The sequence below is a fragment of the Haemaphysalis longicornis genome, unplaced genomic scaffold (assembly GCF_048455015.1).
Source record: "Haemaphysalis longicornis isolate Haplotype H1 unplaced genomic scaffold, Haemaphysalis longicornis Haplotype H1 scaffold_12, whole genome shotgun sequence".
In the NCBI taxonomy this organism is placed as follows: Eukaryota; Metazoa; Arthropoda; class Arachnida; order Ixodida; family Ixodidae; genus Haemaphysalis; species Haemaphysalis longicornis.
Window position 1 is genome coordinate 69,532,725 of NW_027526225.1, and position 21,154 is coordinate 69,553,878.

The following is a 21,154-nucleotide window of genomic DNA, read 5'->3' on the forward strand; positions in this document are numbered from 1 at the left end:
TGATCGGCAAAACGGCAGGTAACAACCCGGGTTTAGTGGCGTGCGGCGATTTAAACGCTCATCACAAGAGGTGGGGATAAGCTGAGAATCTGGCCAAGGGAAAGAACCTCCCGGAGGCCACCCAGGAAGAGAATCGTACCCTGATCACGGACTCCTCACACCCCACGCGCACCGGCTCCGAGAACGATCGAGATACCACTCAGGATCTAGCGTTCGTCAGAACCTGCGGGAACGCACGTACGCACGTACAACGCGACAACGCACGTCCAACTACGTTCGCGACTTCCTTTCGGGAAGCATGGCCGAGATCCAAGCAAAGAGCACTCTCTGGACGTGCGGAAAAAAGGAAGCGCGGGCACTCCACAGTGCTCGGAGATATCGCCCTTGCTATTCAAGATGACGATGGTAGCATGTATTGGCGCAAGGACAACTAGTGCAAAGAGCGCCAAAAACAGATGGTTGCCCATCATCGAATAAAAGTGCACACTAAAATTTATTAGCGGGAGAAGTAAAAAAAATAAGTACAATGAAGATGGCTGATGTAGAGGGCCAGGTAGTGATTATCTGTGATACGATGTGAGATTCGGAAATTGAACTTCTGATAAATATTTACAAACACGTTTGACAGAAAACACTAGTTCATCACCTAAGAAGTGTTATGGGTGGAGTGGGATTTGTCGTCTGTAGATCGTTGGTAAGTGTTTACGTCGTGTGGTGTAGAGTTCCTTGCATGTGATTAGTATGTGAACTACGAATAGGCCCTCTCCACACCTGCTGCTCGGGGGCCTCAAAGACCCAGTAAGCAGGTGTTAATGTGTTACATAAGTGTGGCCTATCGGTAGCCTGGCTAAGGCAACTTCCGTGTGTCTGTCTTGTTGGTTGGTTGTGTATCGACCTAAGGGTGGCTTTATAGTGCAGAGTTTGTTCTCTGTATATCCCATGTTTCCTGCCAAGATTTGCGCAAAGCTATCCGTAGCAGTGGCTTGAGGTCAAGGTAGGGAACCCACGGTACATCTATGCTGCTACGGAGAGCAGCGACAGAGGCACTATGGTAAGCAATTTCGTTCCCCAGAATGCCACTATGACCCGTAACCCAGCGAACAATTATTATTATTAGTTTTGAGTATTATGAGTTTTGAGTTTCGACTATTATTATTAGTTTTGAGTAATCGGCAGAGGTTAGAGCTTTCATTAGATGCTTGAGGACAATGATTGTTTTGCAGGTTTGAAGCAATGTAATGCTGTTACCACGTTTAGTGAGTCTTTAAAGATAATGCAGTGTTCTTTTCCGGATTGTGTAATGCGTTTTACGGCATATAAAATACCGTGTGCTTCTGCCGTAAAAATGATGCTATTTCTGTGCAATGTCTTCATACTGGAATAGTTGGGGTTATGTGCAGCACATGCGATGGCGGAAAAAGGCTTCGAAGCATCGATGTAGAATACGGTATGGGGGTATTTGCGTTGTAACTGTCCAACGTGCTGTAGTATAGGTTCTCTGGGTGCGTTTTGTTTGTCGATATGTTTAAAAGAACTATCACTCGAAATTTCTGACCTCTCCCAAGGCGAACCGATGTCAGTAATAGAAGACTTCATGCTCTCCTCAAATTAAATCCCTAGTTCCTCAGCGAGAGCTCTCACCCGGATAGAGAAAGGAGCGGGTATCGATGGCCTTGCTGCGAACAACGAATTGATTGGTATGTTGCTTATGATAAAACTACATGAGTGATTCTTTATTGAAGTCGCCTGAACAGCACACAGCAATGGAGTGTAAGAACGCTGGTGTTCAAGGCTCCACCTATCACACTCTGCATATAGGCTTTCGATGGGACTCGTCCGGAGCGCTCCAGATGCAAGACGGAGCCCCACGTGCTTCACTGGGTCCCACATTTTCAGAGCGGTTTTACAGCAGGACCCGTAGACGATACTCACATAGTCCAACCGTGAGCCAACAAGGCTGGTAAAAACGCAGAAGAGTATTTTTTTGTCCGCTTCATAAGAGCAATGCACGTGGACCTTCAGGATATTCATGGTTTTCAGGCATTTTTTTTTTCAGGTGTTTTATATCGGGAATGAATGTCATGGTTTCATCAAGTACCACGCCTAAAAATTTGTGTTCCTTTTTGGGAGGGATTGAGACACCTTTGGGCGAGGTATCGGAACTCGCCACCAACCTCAACGAGACGGCGAACGCAGTCGCGGGTGGATTAGATGGCTGTGAGGCAGCAGTGGGCCCGTGTGCAGAGTGCTGAACCGAGACGAGGACAAATACGATACCATTCAGGGTATCACGAAATATTACAGAAACAACAGGAGGGTGCTGGCACCCACGCACCCAGAGCTAACCAGGGAGGAAGCGTCCATGTTCAGACAGCTGCCGGCGAATGCACTGATGCCTGCGGTCATCATGAGACACATACAGCGAGAACTCTAAATGGACGACACGTGCGCATTGTGTGACAATGCTAGGGCCATTACCACCCACTTGCTGCAGGACTGTGAAGTGCGACTGAACGAGGCTGCAGCCAGGATAGACCTACCGCGGGTGATCCAAGAAGCAGTTTGGCAGTTACAAAAGGAAACGCAACTATCAGCCGTCCAGCACGTCCTTGCGGCGCTCGGCCAGCTGAATCACACACTCTTGATCTTGTTGGTCGGCCTCCCATTCCTCTACCGTGGTAAGGGGCAAGGAAAGAGTAGGATAGATGGGGGGTTTCAAGGGGCTCGCGCCTACTATGTGGTGGAGGGAAGCAAAAGGCGCGCCGCACCACGTGCACGTGTGGCAGTATCGTGTGGGGAAGTGGAGGTGGCACAATGCGGGATGCGGGAAGGTGTTAGTCTGGAGTACACACCACTGAACAGACTGCCTGCGTTTTAAAGTGGAGCGTGGCCGGGGAAGTGCATCTGACTAAGGTGGTAGTGCTGCGTTATTTCCCGATACGTAACCAGGCGATCCCTCCCTCCCGCCCAAGGTGGAGAGGCAGCATCTGAGGCATCCCGGTAGCAGAAATCTCGGGCTACCTCGTTAGCCAGCTGGTTACCCGGAAGGGAAGAATGGGCCGGACTCCATATCAGGCGTGGACAATGTGCTGGCGGAGTCTGTGCACTCTGCAGGATACGTGGGGTGATGGGGGATACACGACATATCGCAAAGTTCCGAAGAGCCGTCTGCGAGTCGGAGATTATTGCGATGGCCGGGGCAGCTGTAAGGCTCAGGGCAAAGGCGACTTCTTCACCAACTTCAGGGTGAGGCCTGGAGACCGTACACGAAGCTACAGAGTCCCCTCGAGAGTTGACCATTATGGCGACGCAGGCTGCAGGGTCGGGATATTCCGCTGCGTCGGCGTATAGGGTAGTGGGGGCGAAGCGTGGGCCTTGTGTAAGGCCTTGGCCTGGGCAAGGCGGGTGTTCTTGATGGGAGGCAGGATTCATATTCCGTGGGATGGGGGCCACACTTTAGCGGGATCGTAGAGAGTCACTCAAACTGACCTTATCTCCGTGCTGCCTAGCAAACGAGATGCCCAGTTTCGTTAGGATGGAGCGACCCATCGGTGTAGAGGCCAGACGGTAGAGTTGACCAACACGCTGCGCTTCAACCAGCTCCTCGAAGGTATTGTATGTCCCAGTGTTCAGAAGCTTTTCAGTAGAGGTATGACGAGGGAGACCCACGGGCAGCTTCACCGCCTTGCGGATGGTGCATTGGAGGCGTCCAATTTCGGTCTGGATAACGTCAGAAAGGGGGTGGCGCATGTCATGCGGCTGGTTATAAATGCTTGCACCAAGCGAAGGAGGTTGGCTTCTTTGAGACTATGGTTGCGGTTGGCTATGCGGGCGATGAGTCCGCCAATCTGGTCGGTGGTGTTTTCGAAACTGCAGAAAATTTTAGTGTTAGCCCCATTTTCTTGAATTCTGTGTCCGAGAATGTGAATGGAGAGGACATGCGGAATGAGGTTGCCTTGTAGCCTGACCTGAATATCAGGGGCACAGGCACCCCGATGGCGACGTTTTCTCGAGTGGTAGAAGAAGAGCTCAGACTTCTGTGGTGAGAAACTGAGCCGCCGTTCTTGGGCGGAAGTGGCGATGTTGGCAGCTTGCTGAAGGCGTTATTGACTTCCATTATCGCTGCCCCCAGCTGTCCAAACGGTGATGTTATCCGCGTAGATGCTGTGGTGCAGGCCCCGGCTGCATTCCAAGAGTGGAGGGAACCGGAGAATAGCCACGTTGAATAGAAAAGGGGAAATGACTGACCCCTGAGGTGTGCCTTTACTGCCCAAGGGCATGGGGTCCGATTCAAGGCCTTAGACCGAGAGGGATGCTGTGAGACCAGTGAGAAAGTTGGCGATGTACTGGTAGGTGTGGGGTTCCACGTGAAGTTGGTTAAGCCCGGTCAGTATACTTTAATGAGTGCCAGTATTGAACGCCTTAGTCAAATCGATGCCCATGATGACTTTCGTGCCTTGCCGGGAGACAAAGGGTTTATACAAAATTTGATACTCAAGCCGCACCATAACGTCTTGGGCAAATTAGGACGAAAGCACAGCATGGTGTGTGGGAACAGACCATGATCATCCATATAGGCTTGGAGACGCGCCAGCATGACGTGTTAAAGTAACTTGCCCAGACAAGAGGTTAGGGAAATGCGTCTTAGATTTATTATAACCAATTCCTTGCCTACTTTGGGTAAAAGAGAGATGTTCGCTGTTTTCCAGGAGGCGGGAAGATGGCCCGACGTCCACACTGTGTTCATGTAGTCAGTGAGCGTCTGTTCTGCGGCTCCATTGAGGTTCCGAAGAAGCTTGTTGGTGATGCCGTCAAGACCCGGGGCTGATCAAACGTTGACACGTGTAAGGGTAGCCCTTACTTCGGCAACCGTGATGGGGCGATTTAAGGTCTCGTTGTGGCCGCCGGTGTAATCCGGGGGAGGAACGGAGGCAGCGTACGGAATATAGAGCTCCTGAAGCTGTCGAAGAAGCTCTTGCGCAGAACCCGACGACTTGTGGCGGAGGGTGATCATCTCATTCTTGGTGTGCTCCCTTTTCTTCTCCACATTTAGCAGGCCGCGGAGAATATTCCAGGTCTGCGCAACATTCTTGTTGCCCTCCATGCGATCACAAAGGGCATTTAAATGCTGGTTTGTAAAGTTTGTTGCATGCCTGCTAATGTCCTGGTTGAGCATAGCCAGGCGGCGACGGAGAGGGCTTTTGTGCTTCTGCCTCTGGAGTCGACGCACTAGGCCCTCCTTGGCTTCCCATACGTGGAGGAGACGAGGATCAACCACGTCAACGTGCGCTTCTTCAGGGACAGTTTTAGCTGCAATATCACGTTGTTAAAGGAGTTTGGCAGTCTAGTTGGTCTAGTCATCCAAATCTTCTAAGGTGTCAGGTACGTTAGCATGACAGAGGGATCGGAAGACGTCCCAGTCAACCAGCTTCAGGGACGGGTGCTCGGCTGTGGGGGTCCGTCCTGAACGCGGGTTTCAACCACATAGTGGTCACTTCCCAAATAACGACCAGTGTTACGCCAGACTGAGTTGTCGATGTTATGTGTGATGGTCAGATCAAGAGTGGTGTCTCTCTGGGCGCTGTTGCCTTGTCGAGTGGGGTGTGCCTGGTCCGTGAGGAGGCGCATCTGATGCGAGAGGATCGTAGAGAGGACTCCATGGCGTTAGCGTGACACATGCGGATACCCCAATTCAGGGTGCGGGGTGTTGAATTCGCCGACAATAGGCAGCAGTTGGCCGTGGGCGTAGGACCAGGGCTTTTGCAGAAGCAACGCGACATTCTGTGACTGCTCGACGGCACTATAAATGTTCACTATGTGGAAGCATTGTTTCTTTTTCTTCTTGGGGGCAGGTAAGATTTTGACGAATATTCCGGCCCCAAAGCGATGAGGTTTTCTTGGCATGCCGGGATGTTACGTCGCACCAGGGTAGTCATACCACTCCATGCTGCGGCATCTGTTTCTGTGACTTGGCAGTGAAAAGCTCGATAGCAGGGTAATTTTGCAAGGACCTCTGTCTCTTGCAGGGCAATCACGTCTGGGGTTGGGAGGGATCGCTGGCGCAAATGATTAAGATGGTGTTGGAGATTGCCGCGCTTCGAACGAAAACCGCGACAATTCCACTGCCAGACCCTAAACGGGCTTGGAGGGCGAGGGAATAGCCGGGGAGGATGAAACTGCAGAAGAGTCGCCATTATTAACAGAAACTAAGTTGACCGGAATGCGAGTGTACGGAGTGGGACGCGTAGAGCCTGGGGCTGCAGTTTTGGTGCGGACAGGTGCGTCTTTGGGGAGGACATTGGCAAACTGCGTGTTCAGGGTGGCAATCGTTTTTTGGGTGGTGGCAACGGATGCTTTAATGTCCGCGAATTGACTGGCGAGCACAGTAAGCTCCTTACAACGGGCAGTGTTAGCAGCATCGAATTTTTCCTCAAGAGCGCGAAGACCAGAAACCGTTGAGTAGGTTTCAGTGGTGGTGTCACCAGATCGACGTTAAGGGGGGGGGGGGGGGGCAGCAGAATGGCTGAGATGCGCTGATTACACTGGGAGCAGTGAGTTGAGCGGAGCATTGAGAGGGGGGAGGAGTACGGATGGCCTTTTGCAATTGTCTTACGTCGGCCCGAAGCTGACGTTGAGCGGCGACCACACTCTCAAGCAAGGTGCGAAGGCAGGCAAGTTCTGAGCTAGGAGGGGCATGCGGAGGGTGGGGGTTGGATTAGCTATGACGGACTGGCAAAGCAGGAGAGCGGGAAGGCTGCTCATGGTTAGGGGAGGCTACTGCTGCCCAGCTCACCTGAGACGATGATCGCTGGTCACTGGATGCATCCGTATCCGGAGGGGGTGGCTGCGAACCATGGCGCTTGGACTTCGACCGGGATCGACGCCGCTGCACAGTCGACTGGGTGGTTTGCTTGCTTGCAGGCACAGATGAGTCACTTGGGACCCTTGGGAAGGAGCCAGTCCGATCACGGTTGTGGTGCGGGTCGCCCTTGCGATCGCGGCTTCGGCTGCGGGCCCTCTGTTGCTGTCGCTGTCGAAGAACGAAGGGGGTGCGGTACCTCTGCTGGCATACTGCATCTCCAGTTGCATGAGCTAGGCCGCAGAGTGCGCACTTGATGATGCACTCATGTTCTTCCATGGGGTTGGCCAGGCCGCAGGCAGCGCAGTAAGCTCTGTCAGGATACGGGCACACGTCGGCTCGATGGCCCAGCTTTCCACAGGCCGAACAAACCTCGTGTTTTCGCTTGTGGATGTAGCACCGAGTCACGGTACCTTGGTAATAGATGTAGTGGGGTACACGGCTGCCCGAAAAAGAGACGAGCACCGTGTTTGTCTGGCGAATCCGGCGGGCGTGCAGAGCGGTGGGGTTGCAGGGCTGCACCACTGCAGCGTGGATGTCTGTGGAAGAGTGGTTAGGTGGGATGCCGTGGATCACTCCCTTGACAGTGTTCTCTGGGCGAGCAATGTAGACACGAGCGGAAAACACTGTGTCTTCCAAGCTGATGGAGGTGATGTGAGCGTACGTTTCCGCACTATCGGGGTTCGGAGATCTGAGGACGAGGAGGTTCTGCAACAGGTTCACGATGAGGTGGTCTCCCCGCGTCTCCTCACGCGTAAGACCAGTGGCCTGGCGTAGGGCGTTGAAGAGGGTAGTCCCCGAGCGATTGGCGGCGTTGATCCCGTCTCTAGGGCGGATGACAATTTTTATGTCGTCTTTGGGAGCGAAGCCGGTCGATGTTTCGGCACGGGTTTAGGCAGCGGTGGAGCTCCCAACATTGCGCCAGTATGGGAGGACACGGCGGACGGTGATGAGCAAGCCGATGCCGTAGCTTGGTGGGCTCAACTGGTAGCGGTGACGGTGTCTAGGTTACTTTGCTGCGCGCGACCGAAGGATCGGCGGTAGAAAGGTAGCCATCCTCTAGGGTCGGCATGTTCTTCTGGAGCGATGGCTTCGCATTCGATTCCGGTGACCATCTTCACGGTGGCACCGACACGCTGGGTAGAAACGCCGGCCACGCGTTGCTCAGGAGATGAGGCGATGGCAGCCATGGCGCCATCTGCACCAGCAGCATTAGCACCCAGCTGTTTCTCCATGCTGGGGAGCGACTAGGCGTCGGCGCTGCCTCGCTCAGACTTAGCGAGGCGGCTCCGGGGGTGGTCACCAAAAGGAGGCGATATCTCGCAGTCCGATGGTCGTAGGATCCAGATGTTGGTCCCCAAAAGTGCGGAACACGTTCACGACGTGACCGAGTCAAGAACAAGCGCCATTGACAAATAAATCGGCCACTAGTTCGAAAAAAACTACGGAGCCATGGTGAGGTCGACCAGCACCGTTCGGCCCCTAGCGGCGCAACAGCGCGTGTGGTTTCATTCAGGTTTACGCAGTGTTCCGGCACGTGCAATTCAGTGTCTAATGTTGATGCGTCTGACGGTGTCATACCGACGAAGAATAAATAGCGATGTACAGGTTCATATCAATGCACGGTAAACATTCAACCCATCCTGTGAATGCGCATTTCACTTCAGTGGTTTTACCGATTTGTGTAAGAGTGGGATCAACCACATTTTTTGTTCCACGGCCGATCATCAAGGCCAGCAGCTAAAAAGCCCTAGTCAATGCGTTACGGCCATCAATTAGGAGTCTTACATGAGAGTGACGTGTACTGATTCTGGCAAGAACAATCCCTGTGTTCTAATTATAAAAGAAAGCAAGTTGCAACTAATAGCATATATGTAACGCGAACAAGGGGATTTCGCCATGGTGTTGATTATTTCTTCTGCAGGAGGGAGTCACTGAAAGGAAAAGCATGAGAATGATATAACGAGGAAACAAAACGCTTTTATCGCTTCTGTGTTCTCTGCAATGTACACTTGACGCCAAAATATGATTATATAAATAGAGAATGCTTCCACAAACTCATTGCTTAAAATAAAATGTAACACTTTCGCAATTAAGCACATAAGCAGCCTAAGGTCGGTTACTTGAGCATATTATTGTGGGTGTAAGGATGAATATTAATTCTGACTTCTTCTACACACAACGTGCCCTTTTTTTCTTATATGCAGCGTAAACTCATTCGCAGAAAGTCAATACACAGGAAGACGCATGTCTAAATACTAGCATGTATTTTCTTAATTTTGTGGGTTACTGCTGCAAAAGAAAATGTCGGTGTCATCGGCAGTTCAAAGCATTGGTTGCACGGAAGAACTATTCAGGATATTGACGTTGCCTAGAACGAAAATTGGGAGAGTAGTGTATCAGTATACAGCACCCCGCCGCTCATAGTAGCTTTCTTAGAACGTTTCAGGATGTCACGCCCACCAAAACGAACTGCGTAAGGTTTGTCCCAAAGTTTTTGATATGTTTGTATACATTCCTCCTAATGATATAACGATAACTTATTTGGTAGCGTACTGTTTTCCGAAACTGAATGCTCGGCGTGTCGAAAATACTGTATTTCGTATAAGATATTTATTACTGTTCATTTTCTTAGTTCTTTTTTGCAATGACAGTACTTCTAAAGAGAAAATATTTTTGTTTGACAATTAACCCCTTTTTCTGTGGACGCATTCTTTCTTGCTTGATGAATTGCAGCTTTCATCACGAACAGCTTTTAATTTATCAGCGTTGCCTACTACAAAATACATTTAAAATTATTTGCTATTTCAAGTTCAACAACTGTTTTTTAAGGGTCGAAGAGAGATCTTACCGTAGCGATGCAACCGTAAAATATCCCAAGGATCAAAAATGAAGGCTGGCTTGGTTTTCCATGGGCCGTTCTTCAACAGTGCCACTGAATGTATGAAAGATATATAACAGTAATTTCAATTACCTGTTCAGGGTAAGCTTGTCGACTGTGAAAATATAAGTGCTTCAGCTAAATCTACTGTGCAATGTTTTTTGTAACTGCACTCTTTCAACCTTATTAGGCTGTTGCCGAAATTTCGGAAAAGTTGCCATACACAAAATTGTTCTCATTTTTAGCTCTACCCGAGAATAAACAAGGCGTCCTCTAACGTCTATAATTTCAGCGATGCCGAAATCCGCATAACAATGTCCGTTTTTCAGTAGACGAGCCTGAGATTTGAAAACTCTGAGGTTCTTGCAACGTGAGGAACACCTACGGTATTGCTGATGAAGCTGATTTCCCGGGAGTTACCAGTTTTCTTTCTTACGTAACACGCCGATTTTGTGACCGCACCCATTCCACCCTCCGAGTTGAATCCTTTCGATAAGGGATGCGGCCCCTTCTACCAGAACTTGCGCACTGCAGCGGGTTACGGATCACGCCAGAATAGAAGAACAGCTTGCTGCAGCGGCTTCGCACACACCGCCACTCGCGCATGGGGCATGTTGGCCCTCTACGAGGAGGTGGTGGCCCCCGTGGAACCAAGGCCCCCCTCCAGCCGCCCCTCTGCCCTGGAGGCCGAAGTGCACACGGACATCCGGGACCTGTGTAGCAAGCGGCGGAAGTCGCACCGCGGGCAGCTGCAGCGGGCTCGGGGCGTCGTGTGGGGCGACGTGCAGGACCACACCCTGGTATACACTGATGGGTCCGTGCGTCAGCGGCAGGGTTCGGTCACGGCGGCGGCAGGGCTGGCGGAGGCCACCAGGCAGTCCCGGCTGCACTACGCCGCATCATCCGCCATGGCCAAAATGGTGGGCGTTAGCCTTGACCCGGACCTTCTGCTGGAGCTGGAGCCACCCTGTGAGCGCTGCACCCTGCTGTGTGGTTCTCGAGTGGCCCTACTTCGGATCCAGGTGGGCGACTCCCGCTCCTCCCTGGTGCGGGCCGTGCGGGACAAGGTGGCACGGCTGGCTCAGTGGGGGACTCGCATGAGGCTGCAGTGGGTGCCAGGCCACATTGGGCTGGAGGGCAACGAGAGGGCAGACGAACTGGCCGCCGACGCCCATGAGCTGCCCCCTTCGTCCACGGGAGCCCCACGCAGCTGTGGATGACGCCCGCCCGCTGATACAGCGACATGTACGGGCCCAGCACCCTGACGCGAGGTTGGCCGCTGGAGAGGCCCCACCACCCGTACGGGTCACACGGGTGCCCAGACACCAACGCTCGGCTGTCCTGCGCCTACGCGTGGGGTGCGTGTGGACAGCCGAGCGAAAACTCCGCCTAGCGCTCATCGACGACCCGTCGTGGCAGCCCTGCCGGGCGGCTGTCTAAACCCTGCCACATCTGGTCCTGGACTGCCCCAGTTTGTGGCAGTGAAGATCGAACTGTTGGCCGCCTTCGGGGGGGGGGGGGGGGGGTGTGGCTCGGCCCCTCGAAAAATATCGGTGGCCACCAGGCCGTGCTGCAGAGAGCGGGTCGGAGAGCCCTGGGGCCGACTTGGACGCCTCAGGACTCCTCCCGGCGCTCCGCTTTCTCCCCACATAAACTAAACTCTGTGTGTGTGCTTTGTTTTTTTTTTAGTTTGTTGTCTTCGTGTTTTTGTGTTTATCTTGTATATATTGCACATATATGTCCTGTTAGACCTGTACATATTTTTATATTTACCCTCTCCGCTCTATCCTCCCTTTCCTGTACAACTGTGCTCCCCATTCCCTACACCAGCTCCCACCAGCAAGCGTTCCGGTGTCCACCCTTAGGTGAGACAAACTACGCCTGCTGGTGGTCTTTCCTTTCCTTGTTTACAATATATTCATTTATTCATTCATGACTTCTCTAAAATTCTTTAAAAATAGGGTCATTCGGATAAACCACCTTCACAATCAATGTTACACACTTCTGAGCAACCTTTTTGTCATTATGCGAACTCTAAATTGCGTTCAGCAAATTATCCCTACGCTTCTCGCTAACAAGGGATGGCCAACGTGAGTCTTGTGTGGATGTTATCTCCGGAAATACCCACCTTCATGTCAACACTGACACAGTGTGTGCATCCATTTCAACTTACTTATGACCCCTTTTTCTCAGTGTTTACTTTTTTGCTTATAGCTTCTGTGTTGCATCTATTTTGTCCGTACTGCTTTGTGACCGTATCGATGCGCGTAATGTCAAATAGCACTGCTGGAAAACTGATCTTGATATGTATTATTAAAAAGAAGCGCAAACAAAGCTGGCAAATGCATCTTTTTATAAACTACTAGAGAATCCTTTACCCACCAGACAATATCGCGAAGTGTAAATTGGATACCGTGAGGGCTATTAAGAAGGCCCGAAATACCATGGTCCCGAATTTCCAGCTCCTCGAGTTAACAAATTATTGTTAATTTGTTAATTGAGGCCGCCCAATTGAGGCCGCTCACGTTGAAAATGCACGGCTTGTGCAAACATCCGCGTGCAGCGCCGTCTAGATTCGAGTTGCAATATGCACTCCGTTGCGTAAAGTAGATAACCCAGCTATTTCGATGAAATCTCCGGCCTGGCCGCCGCCTTCTTTCAAAGCTCAACCCTCAAAAAGCAGCGCGGGAAGCTGCGATTTGCTTAGGGTTGTGTTCTTCTCCTGAATTGTGTTTGCTACATGGTTTTAGGGTACCTTAGTGCAGCTCAGCCAAATACAAACCAAGTAAGCGAAAGGAGTTCACTGTAGCAAAAGAAACCCGCGGTCCTCCCGACTCCGCCAACAGTGACCGACTTTGTTTACGTTTGGACGGCGGGCGCAGTATCATAAACCACCCATATTTTGCGTGTCATGAACGTGTTTCAAAATTTACGAGTTCATTTTAGACGCTGAATTCGGGTCATCCGTCCTCGATTGTGTTTTTACTGTGTATGAATACGGCTGCCCTGGGAAAATCTTGTCGTCTTTGCCGCTCCTATCGTTCGGAGAAGAGCAATCTCTTCGTTGGGGCCAAACACACCGGCGACTGTGGCAGCATTTGACTGACGATGGCCTGGGGACATCGTTCATTCATTCTTTGCTGCTGACCTTTGTTACAGCGACGTCACAGCAGGGAAAAATGCTGCGAGTACAAGCGTAACTTGCTATTATCCTACCAGTAACTAAAGAGGAGGTAGGAAAGGCTCTCAACATCATAAGAAGAGGAAAAGCTGCAAGTGACCGCACAACCGCAGATCTTTTCAGGGACGGAGGATATATTGTTCTGGAAAAACTTGCTGCACTATTTTTGGAATGCTTGAAGACTCAAAAAGTGCCCATAGCCTAGTGTTACGAATCGGCCAGCGCCGCAGTACTTCCCCGCATCACTCCTCGGCTGTGCGGCGAAGCCACTCGTGCTCCTTCGAAAACAGGCGCAATCATGTCGGTGATAAGTAGCGACAAGCCGCGTCAGACGCTTCGCTCTCTGCGCATTCGGCGGCTGCCTGCGGCGGCTGAACTTCGGCGGCTGCCTGCGTGGCTCGTCTCCACGCTCTTCAAGGACACAGAGGCCCCGTCGATCGCAACGGAGTCCTCCTCCCCCCTTTCTCGGACTCAACGTGCCCGAGGCTATGAACGGCTTACGAACTCTGGAAAGAGTGTTGTGCGTGTTCCAGCCTGTTGCGTTTGACCGTTGTCGCTTTTGGGTATAAATAGAGCTTGCCCAACCGTTGTAAACCATTCCTGTTAGAGCAGCTAATCGATGTTGTCGCTCTGCTCGAGTCCTGTATTGTAACCTCGCCCGTCGGGGCATTGTTCTTATCTTCGGCTCACCTCTCGCTATGAAGTAAACAGTTACGTTAGCCTACGGCTTCTGGACTTCTTCACGGCTGTAACAGCGGCTGGCAGCTCGCATCATACACGCTACCACTCGTATGTCGGAGGCCACGGAGCTCGGATCGGGTGTCCCCGCCCGGTCGCAACACTGGGAAAACTCCAACATTATTCTTATTCATAAGAATGGAGATACCAATAACCACAAGAATTACGACCCATCAGCCTACTCTCTGTCGTGTACAAGCTTTTAATCAAAGTCATAGTTAGCTGCATAGGTGACAGTCTAGTTTTCCAACAACACAGAGAGCACGCTGGGTTTAGATAAGGGTGCTCAACCATGGATCAAATTCACGTTTTCATGCAAATCACATAAACTCCCCAAAACATAAATCCCTTTACATGACATTTCTAAACAATGAGAAAGCGTTTGATTCCTTGCTCCCCGCACCCGTGCTAGAACTACTAAAAGCGAAGTGCATATAGGAGACCTACACAATACTTATAAGACATATACAAAGGATGCAGAGGAACGATAATCCTCCACAAGAAAAGCGATAAATTCCCAATCCGGACGGAGTAAGACAGGCGGATATCCCCTCGCTAAAACTATTCACAGCAGGCCTGGAACTGGCGTTCTGAAAGCTTGATTGGGAAAACATAGCATTAAATATAAAAGGGGAATACTTGATCCATTTGAGGTTTGCGTACGACATAGTATTGCTGAATGGGACTGCAGAACAACTGGAAACAATGCTTGAGGAACTACAATCAGAAAGCAATATCATGGAGCTAAAAATAAATATGCATAAATTTAAACGAGGAATAAGAATGCGGAAAACGTCCTCTACAATTTATCAAACGAAAATATAGATGTAGTAAACGAATATAACTACCTCGGACACATATTAAGTGCTGACCCCAACCACAAAAGAGAAATCCGGTCAAGAATACGTATTATCTGGGGAGCACTCCGCAAGCACTCCCAAATAATGAAAAGTAAGCTACCGATGTCACACAAAAGAAATATCGGAATGTAGTGCAAACTGCCATTCTAGTAAACAACTAGAAAGCAAACTTAGGCCGGCTCCATAGGCCATGAAACGCACAATTTTAGGGGTAACACTCAGGGAGAGAAAACGACTACCTGGTTCAGCGAACAGACTATGGTAGAATATATTATAGTTAGAATAAAGAAGAAATAAATGGACTTGGGCTGGCCATGTTGTGAGGGTAACCGACAACCGGTGGACCAGTAGGGTAATAGAGTGGATATTAAGAAATATGTCTATAAAAAGGATGAGGCCACTAATTCGTTAAAGGGATTAATAAAAGAAATTCGTGGATGAGTGCGGACTCGAGTAGCGCACAAGTAGTTGGAGGTCAATGGGAGAGTTCTTTCTTCTGCAGTGGACCTGAGAAGGCTGATAATGATGATGATTATGGCGCTGAAGATGACGACGACGACGATGATGCCCACCTTGAAGTTTTTGGTACACGCCAAGCTGGGCGAAATGGACAGGGATAATGTGCTGACTGTTCACCTGCGCTTGCTGCGCTTTTGTGAAAACAGAGTGTGCAAGTTGTCATTCCCGCAGCGCGTTTTGAACGTAATAATTTGGATTTTGAACTGACTTTTGACTGTGAAGACATTACCTTTTGAAAAAAGAAAGGTTCGCGTTTCAACCATCTGCACTTCACCGACGATCCTCATCGTCGTCAAACAAAGTTGTCTTTCCTGCAGTGCGTTTTGGTTTGGGTGGTCTTTATGATTGCGGCAAAGAAAGCTCTGCTACAAAATCCTACCTGATTACACTGTGTCAGAATGGTGCAATGGGATAGAGGCCGGCTTCATTACGCGAGGAACCCTCGTTCACTTCCGACAACTGGAAGCGTTTTTCCTTTAGCCGCTGGTGTAAGGTTGGCTTTGCTGTGGTGTGTTTTGCCGTACGGATGATGCCATTAGTGGACAATAGAATGCTAAAGCCGCAATGTGAAGATCTACCCTATCCGCATCCACCTGGATGTCCTAAACAACACTGTGCGTGTCCTCGTCTTCAATTTTGACGATACACCGGTGAAAAGCCTGCACACCATTTGCTACTTCAATCACGAACTTCACAACAACAATGCCAAGAGTCGGATTTGCTCTGAGACTGTGGAAATCTTATTGAACGGACCTCCAGTCCCGTTTTGGATTCGCTATCGGGCCGCTGTGCACCGATTTCAATCAATGAGCTTGATGGCTGAGGCTTGTACCACATGGTGGCGAATTCTCAGGCTCATCACAGATGCACCACGTGCGGCACTCCCAATGCCCAAATGGCCACTACTGCAACACCCGCTGCATCCTATGCCACAGACCCTAATAATGGGCTTTTCCGAATGTTCCCATCGCTTTTAGTCACCACTGTTCCTGCACCTGTGCTCAGGCAGCCAACGACAATCTGTTTTCAGAAGGTGATGGCGCCTTTAAACTGGCAGTATAGTGATTTGTTACCATTACACGATTACTCACGCAAGCTGTAGTCTAGAATCTCTAGGCTCTTTTTCGACCACTCTCTCTGCGATTACGCGATGTTTTCAGTAGAAAAATAAACTTGAAAATGCTGCCCTTCCATCTGCATACTCCTTGCCAATTTTCTATGACGCTTCGCATGACGTCAACACAAGAATGCTTGGCCGAACTGCGCTACTACACTGCTCGCCGTCCGTGCGAAAAAACCAGTCGGCACAGAGTTTAGTCAGTCGGCGGCTCGCGGGTCGTCGCAATTCGTTCGCTCAGTTGAAACAAAGCCACGGCACGTTTGTGTTTCGAAGAATATGCCTTTAGTTTTATAGTTTGCAGACCCTATAAAGCTCGAAGTCCACGTCGCTACACACAAGCGCACAAGCGACGGTTTGCTGACTGCTACCCTAGTAGAAAATCTAAGGCCAAGTGAAGGCGGGAGAGGAGTCACCGAAGTTAGTATAGGTACTAAATAATTAAAACCAACCGAAACCTTTACCGTAAAGCATGAAACCAGACCTGGGGTAGCATGATTTGCGCCGGGTGAACTAGCACACCCGCCAGCAGACCGACGACACATTTGAGAACTCTATTCCATTAAAGGAATCCAGTCGCTTGACATGAGATATTTGTGGAAATTTCGGGGATGCTAACTGCACGAGCACGGTACGAGATATACTCATCTAAGCTACTTGAAATGCTGAAAATAATTAAAAATGCAACCTGGGTATATAATATACACTTGATACTTCCTCTGGCATAACTGGCTTATGTCCGAGTGGTCTGGAGCACTACGTAAATTGATTTTCAAGTCACATCCCTTCTGAAAGCTCCCTATATACGGAATTTTGGAAATACGGAGTTCATACGGAGTGTTACGCCCCCAAGCGTAATGAGTGTAGATATTAGTTCCCCAAACAGGGGGATCATATCAGTTCCACAATATGAACGTTTGGCACAGTTTTCCTGTTTTTATCTTCAATAATACGCAAAATCACATTCCGTACGATTTCCGTATACTCCGTATATACGGAATTCATACGGACAATGATTTCGCGGTTCTAGTGATCATACAGACTTAGAACATATGTCAAATTTTTCAACAGGCATGCACTGTTTTATTTTCATGTGCTTCTCAAAAATATTTCTCGTTTTGTGGTGGCTTTGTGTCGTGCTAGGAATGTATTCCGCATTCTCTTAATTCCGTATATACGGAATGTTTCAGGAGGGATGTTCGAATCCCAGATAGTCCATGTTTTCTGAAGTAATTTATTTGTTTTTGGCAATGCTTACGATACTGAGTTCACAATTTTTGCGCTGTAACGTTCATTGCTCCACCAGCGAGTTCGCAGAACACGTGCAGACGACAATGAAGCGCTGCCGAGTTCTCGTAGGCGTAGCCATACGCACCGTCAGTTTGCGGGCACTGTCCAGTGTCAGCAGACCTTTAGCCTGGTGCGAACACGCCTCTTACGATACAGACAAGGGAAAGGCAAGCTCCAAAGATGTGGGAAAAGCGCATCACATTTGAGCGTGTGCGGCGATGCGGAGAGCGTTTATTCCCCTCCCACGCTTCCTCTGGTAGTGATTGTTACGATTCCTAGCCGTGTTGGTAGGCTTATTTCACCCGTTTTGAAGCCGATAACCCGGAAGAATCGCGGTATACTGACTGTTGGGACACCAAGTATACCATCCAAAGATAACGTCGGATGCCAAGCATGTTTTTTACAGAACCGACACCGAAAGTGGTTTGAATTGTAATCTATGAACTAGTACATTCACGTAGCGCCTTGTATTGACGTAACCGCTGTTAGTTGGTACGGCCGCCGAGAACCGCACAAGGACGGTTTTCTTCTTGCAGGCACTGTAAAATAAATACCGCCTGATCGCTTCGACAAACGATTTATAGTGTGCTTATTTCAGCCAGTCTAAACAGTACAAGCAAGAAACACGAGCTGGACAAGTTCACTTCAGTGTCCCTTTAAAACCTTGGACTCCGCAGTTTTGTCCACCCTCTGTACTAAGCACACATAAAGGAACATTAAAGGGTGGAAACGCTGGCCTATATTGATGAATTACGCTGTGAGAACTTACATACACCATTCTCGCAACTACCATTTGTTTAAAAAGGCCCAAAACACAAGAAAAGTTGAAAGAGGGGAAGACGCCCAGTACGTTTTGGGGGTTTCTAGAGACACAGAAGTTGTGTACGGCGAGGTCTCAATGAAGAGCGTCTGTAGATGTTTTTTTTACTGAAATAAGCATTCCCTAACTAGTTGAGAAAGTAAAATAATCGTAAATCAAACGTGTTCGTGAGTTCATCGTATCTGAAAAACAGAGACTACAGCTTTTATACACTGGGAGGCAGGCTGCTTCCCTCTATGTTCAGTCAGCACTCATGCTTTCAGTTTCGTTTTCAGAGCATTGGTGCGCAATTAGCGCTGTCAATAACCTAAGACGGTGAGCGCCGGAGGCTCTCAAAGCAATACACCCAGCACGAAGCACCACAAGTGTTAAAGTCCATTGAACAGAATAAAAAAAAACAGAACATAGAAGCTCTGGCGGCACGCTCATCGACCTGCAGTGTATTAAGTTCTCGCTCTGACTGTGTGGATGATTTGGAGTAGAAGGAGTAACGCGTTTTAAAGATGATAGTGTTTCTTGGGCTACGTAAGCGCCGACATATTGGTCAAATATTGGTCAAATATTGGTCAAACATTGCTCAAATATTCTACAAAGTGAAACTGAATCTGTGTGGTAGTCTTATATACCGAAAGCCAAACGTAAACGGCTACGTCCGGTGGCGATCCTCATACTTGTCAAATTGTGAAGCAAGAACAAAACATTACATTGCTCTCAGGCAGAAAATCATATTTGCATTTTTCCTTTAATAAAAAATTTATTGTTTCTTGTGTTTTGCGATATCAAATTGAATACTATATTTAGAAGAAGTACGAGCTGGGCTTGCTGGTAAATGTTTATGTTGGGAAAAGCGCTACGACGACGAGAACAAGCAGGTACGGGGGACAAAGCACTACTAGCTACTGAAAGTTTATTACGGGAAAAAACATACATATATACATAGAATAAACGCCTCCATCATGACGTCCAAATTTCCAATCTACCATCCGACAAGACCCCGGCGCACCAACACCAAACATTCTATACATAATCAAACCGCACGTGTGCCAACAAGAACAAAACACAACACATTTTATCAACCCTGATATAAAAAACATACTCAGTGTCAGACAGCAAAACCAATGGTTGGCTAACACAGTCATTCCCTTCTTTCTCTATGCAAAAGGATTCTAGTGTTTCTCTTGTTAACTGTTTTGTTTGGTTAGCAAGAACTAACACGTCACGCAATTTTGGGCGGCACTTGCAGTCTCTACAATGAACGGCTAAATACGAATACGGTGACCCTTTTAGCGAGCTCTGATGTTCGCGAAGGCGTACGTTCAGGCAGCGGCCAGTCTGTCCTAGGTATTTTTTCCACATGTTGAAAGGATATTGTACACAACGCCTTTTTGCTCTTTACGAACTTCATGCCGTGTTTCCTACCACATCCCTTCTTCCTTGTTGCTTTCTTTTCTGCCACCCTTTCCACCGCTGGGCAAGTTATCTCCAACTTGTTTTCCGCTGAAAATACCACGCGCACCCAATATATCTATGCTATCTTCTTTAGGTGTTGAGACGTGTCGTGAAGGTACGGAATCACCGCTCTCTTCTCGTCCGCCGGAATCTGCTATTGCCCGGCTTTGATCGGTGCTCCCTGCCCTTTTAGCCTATCGGCGATTCCTCTCATACGCCAACAGAACACACTCATCTGAAAAACCGGCCGCTCTTAACCGGTCTACCTGAGCAGCGACACTTTGTTCCACCAAATGTTCGCAAGATTTTCTTAACGCAGATCTGATGCAGGAAATATGAAGCGAAATAATTGCGGGTGCAGGAAATCTGATCCGGATTACGTTTGACTACCTGGGGATCTCTAACGTGCGCCGAAATCTCGTACACACGGGCGTTTTTCCTTTTCGCCTACAACAGAAAAGCGGCCGGCGCGTCCGGTAATTGAACCCTAGACATCGTGCGGAGCAGCACAACGCCTTTGAACAAGAGAAATAATAGAAGGCTTTCGTATAAAGAAAGAAAGGAATCACTGTGTTAGCAAACCACTGGTTTTGCTGTCTGACAATGAGTATGCCTTTTTGAATCAGGGTTGATAAAGTGTGTTGTGTTTTGTGCTGCTCAACCCAGGTGCATTTTTTATGTATAAAATGTTTGGTACTGATACACCGGGATCTTGTCGCATGGTAGATTGTAAATTTGGATGCTATGACGGTGGCGTTTATTCGATGTTTATATGTATCTTTTGTCCCGTAATAAATTTTCAGTTGCTAGTAGCGCTTTGTCCCGTGTGCTACGCTGTCCTAGTCGTCGTAGCACTTTTCCTACCGTAGCGCTTTTCCTACCTACCATCAACTGCTGAAAATCGTCGCCTGCTGTTGCCCGCGCCACTATAGCTGCCGTTGAAAGTTTAAGAAATGACACAGCAACAGTAACGAAAGGTTTCACTAGATAGGTTGCACGTTCCTCTTGGAATGCACATGGACTAGGGCAACGTCATTCTATAAATATTTTAGTAGGGTACCTCGAATCACGCGCGTCTCCGCAGTACGGCAGTGCTGGTATCGAGGCACCCGGCCTGGAGTTATAAAACGCGGTAAATTTCAATTGACTTCAGCAAACCTCTGTCGTGTTATCTTTGCAGGAACGAGATGGGAGAGGAACAATATGAGAGGTCAGCGGGAAAGAGAAGGGAGGCGTTTACATGGCAGGTGCGCCAGTCGAATATCGGCTTTTGTCGGCATTTGCAACTGAAGGAGCAGATACGCGAACATTTTTTTTATAACATTGGTACTGTTGCAATTGTCGAATCAACCGCTGTACCTGGTCCCTCACTCTGCCTGGCATAGCGCAATCGCCCCCAGAATAGGCAAGTAGCGCCATTCAGCGGCAGTCAGGTAAAAC

The 21,154-nt window shown here is 49.1% G+C and overlaps 1 long non-coding RNA gene across 3 annotated transcripts in view; it reads right to left on the reverse strand.

Annotated features, from left to right (window-relative positions):
• LOC144162011 (uncharacterized) overlaps positions 1-21,154 on the reverse strand; it is a 141,716-nt gene that overhangs the window by 17,821 nt on the left and 102,741 nt on the right. The window contains exons 5-6 of one of the 3 annotated variants that reach the window (XR_013320565.1): positions 9,711-9,794; positions 8,714-8,793 (exon numbers count right to left, since the gene is read on the reverse strand). This is a non-coding gene — a long non-coding RNA (uncharacterized LOC144162011). Of the gene's footprint in view, positions 1-8,713; positions 8,794-9,208; positions 9,231-9,710; positions 9,795-21,154 lie in introns of those variants that run through there. The other 2 variants (XR_013320566.1, XR_013320564.1) reach the window with 2 other exon arrangements.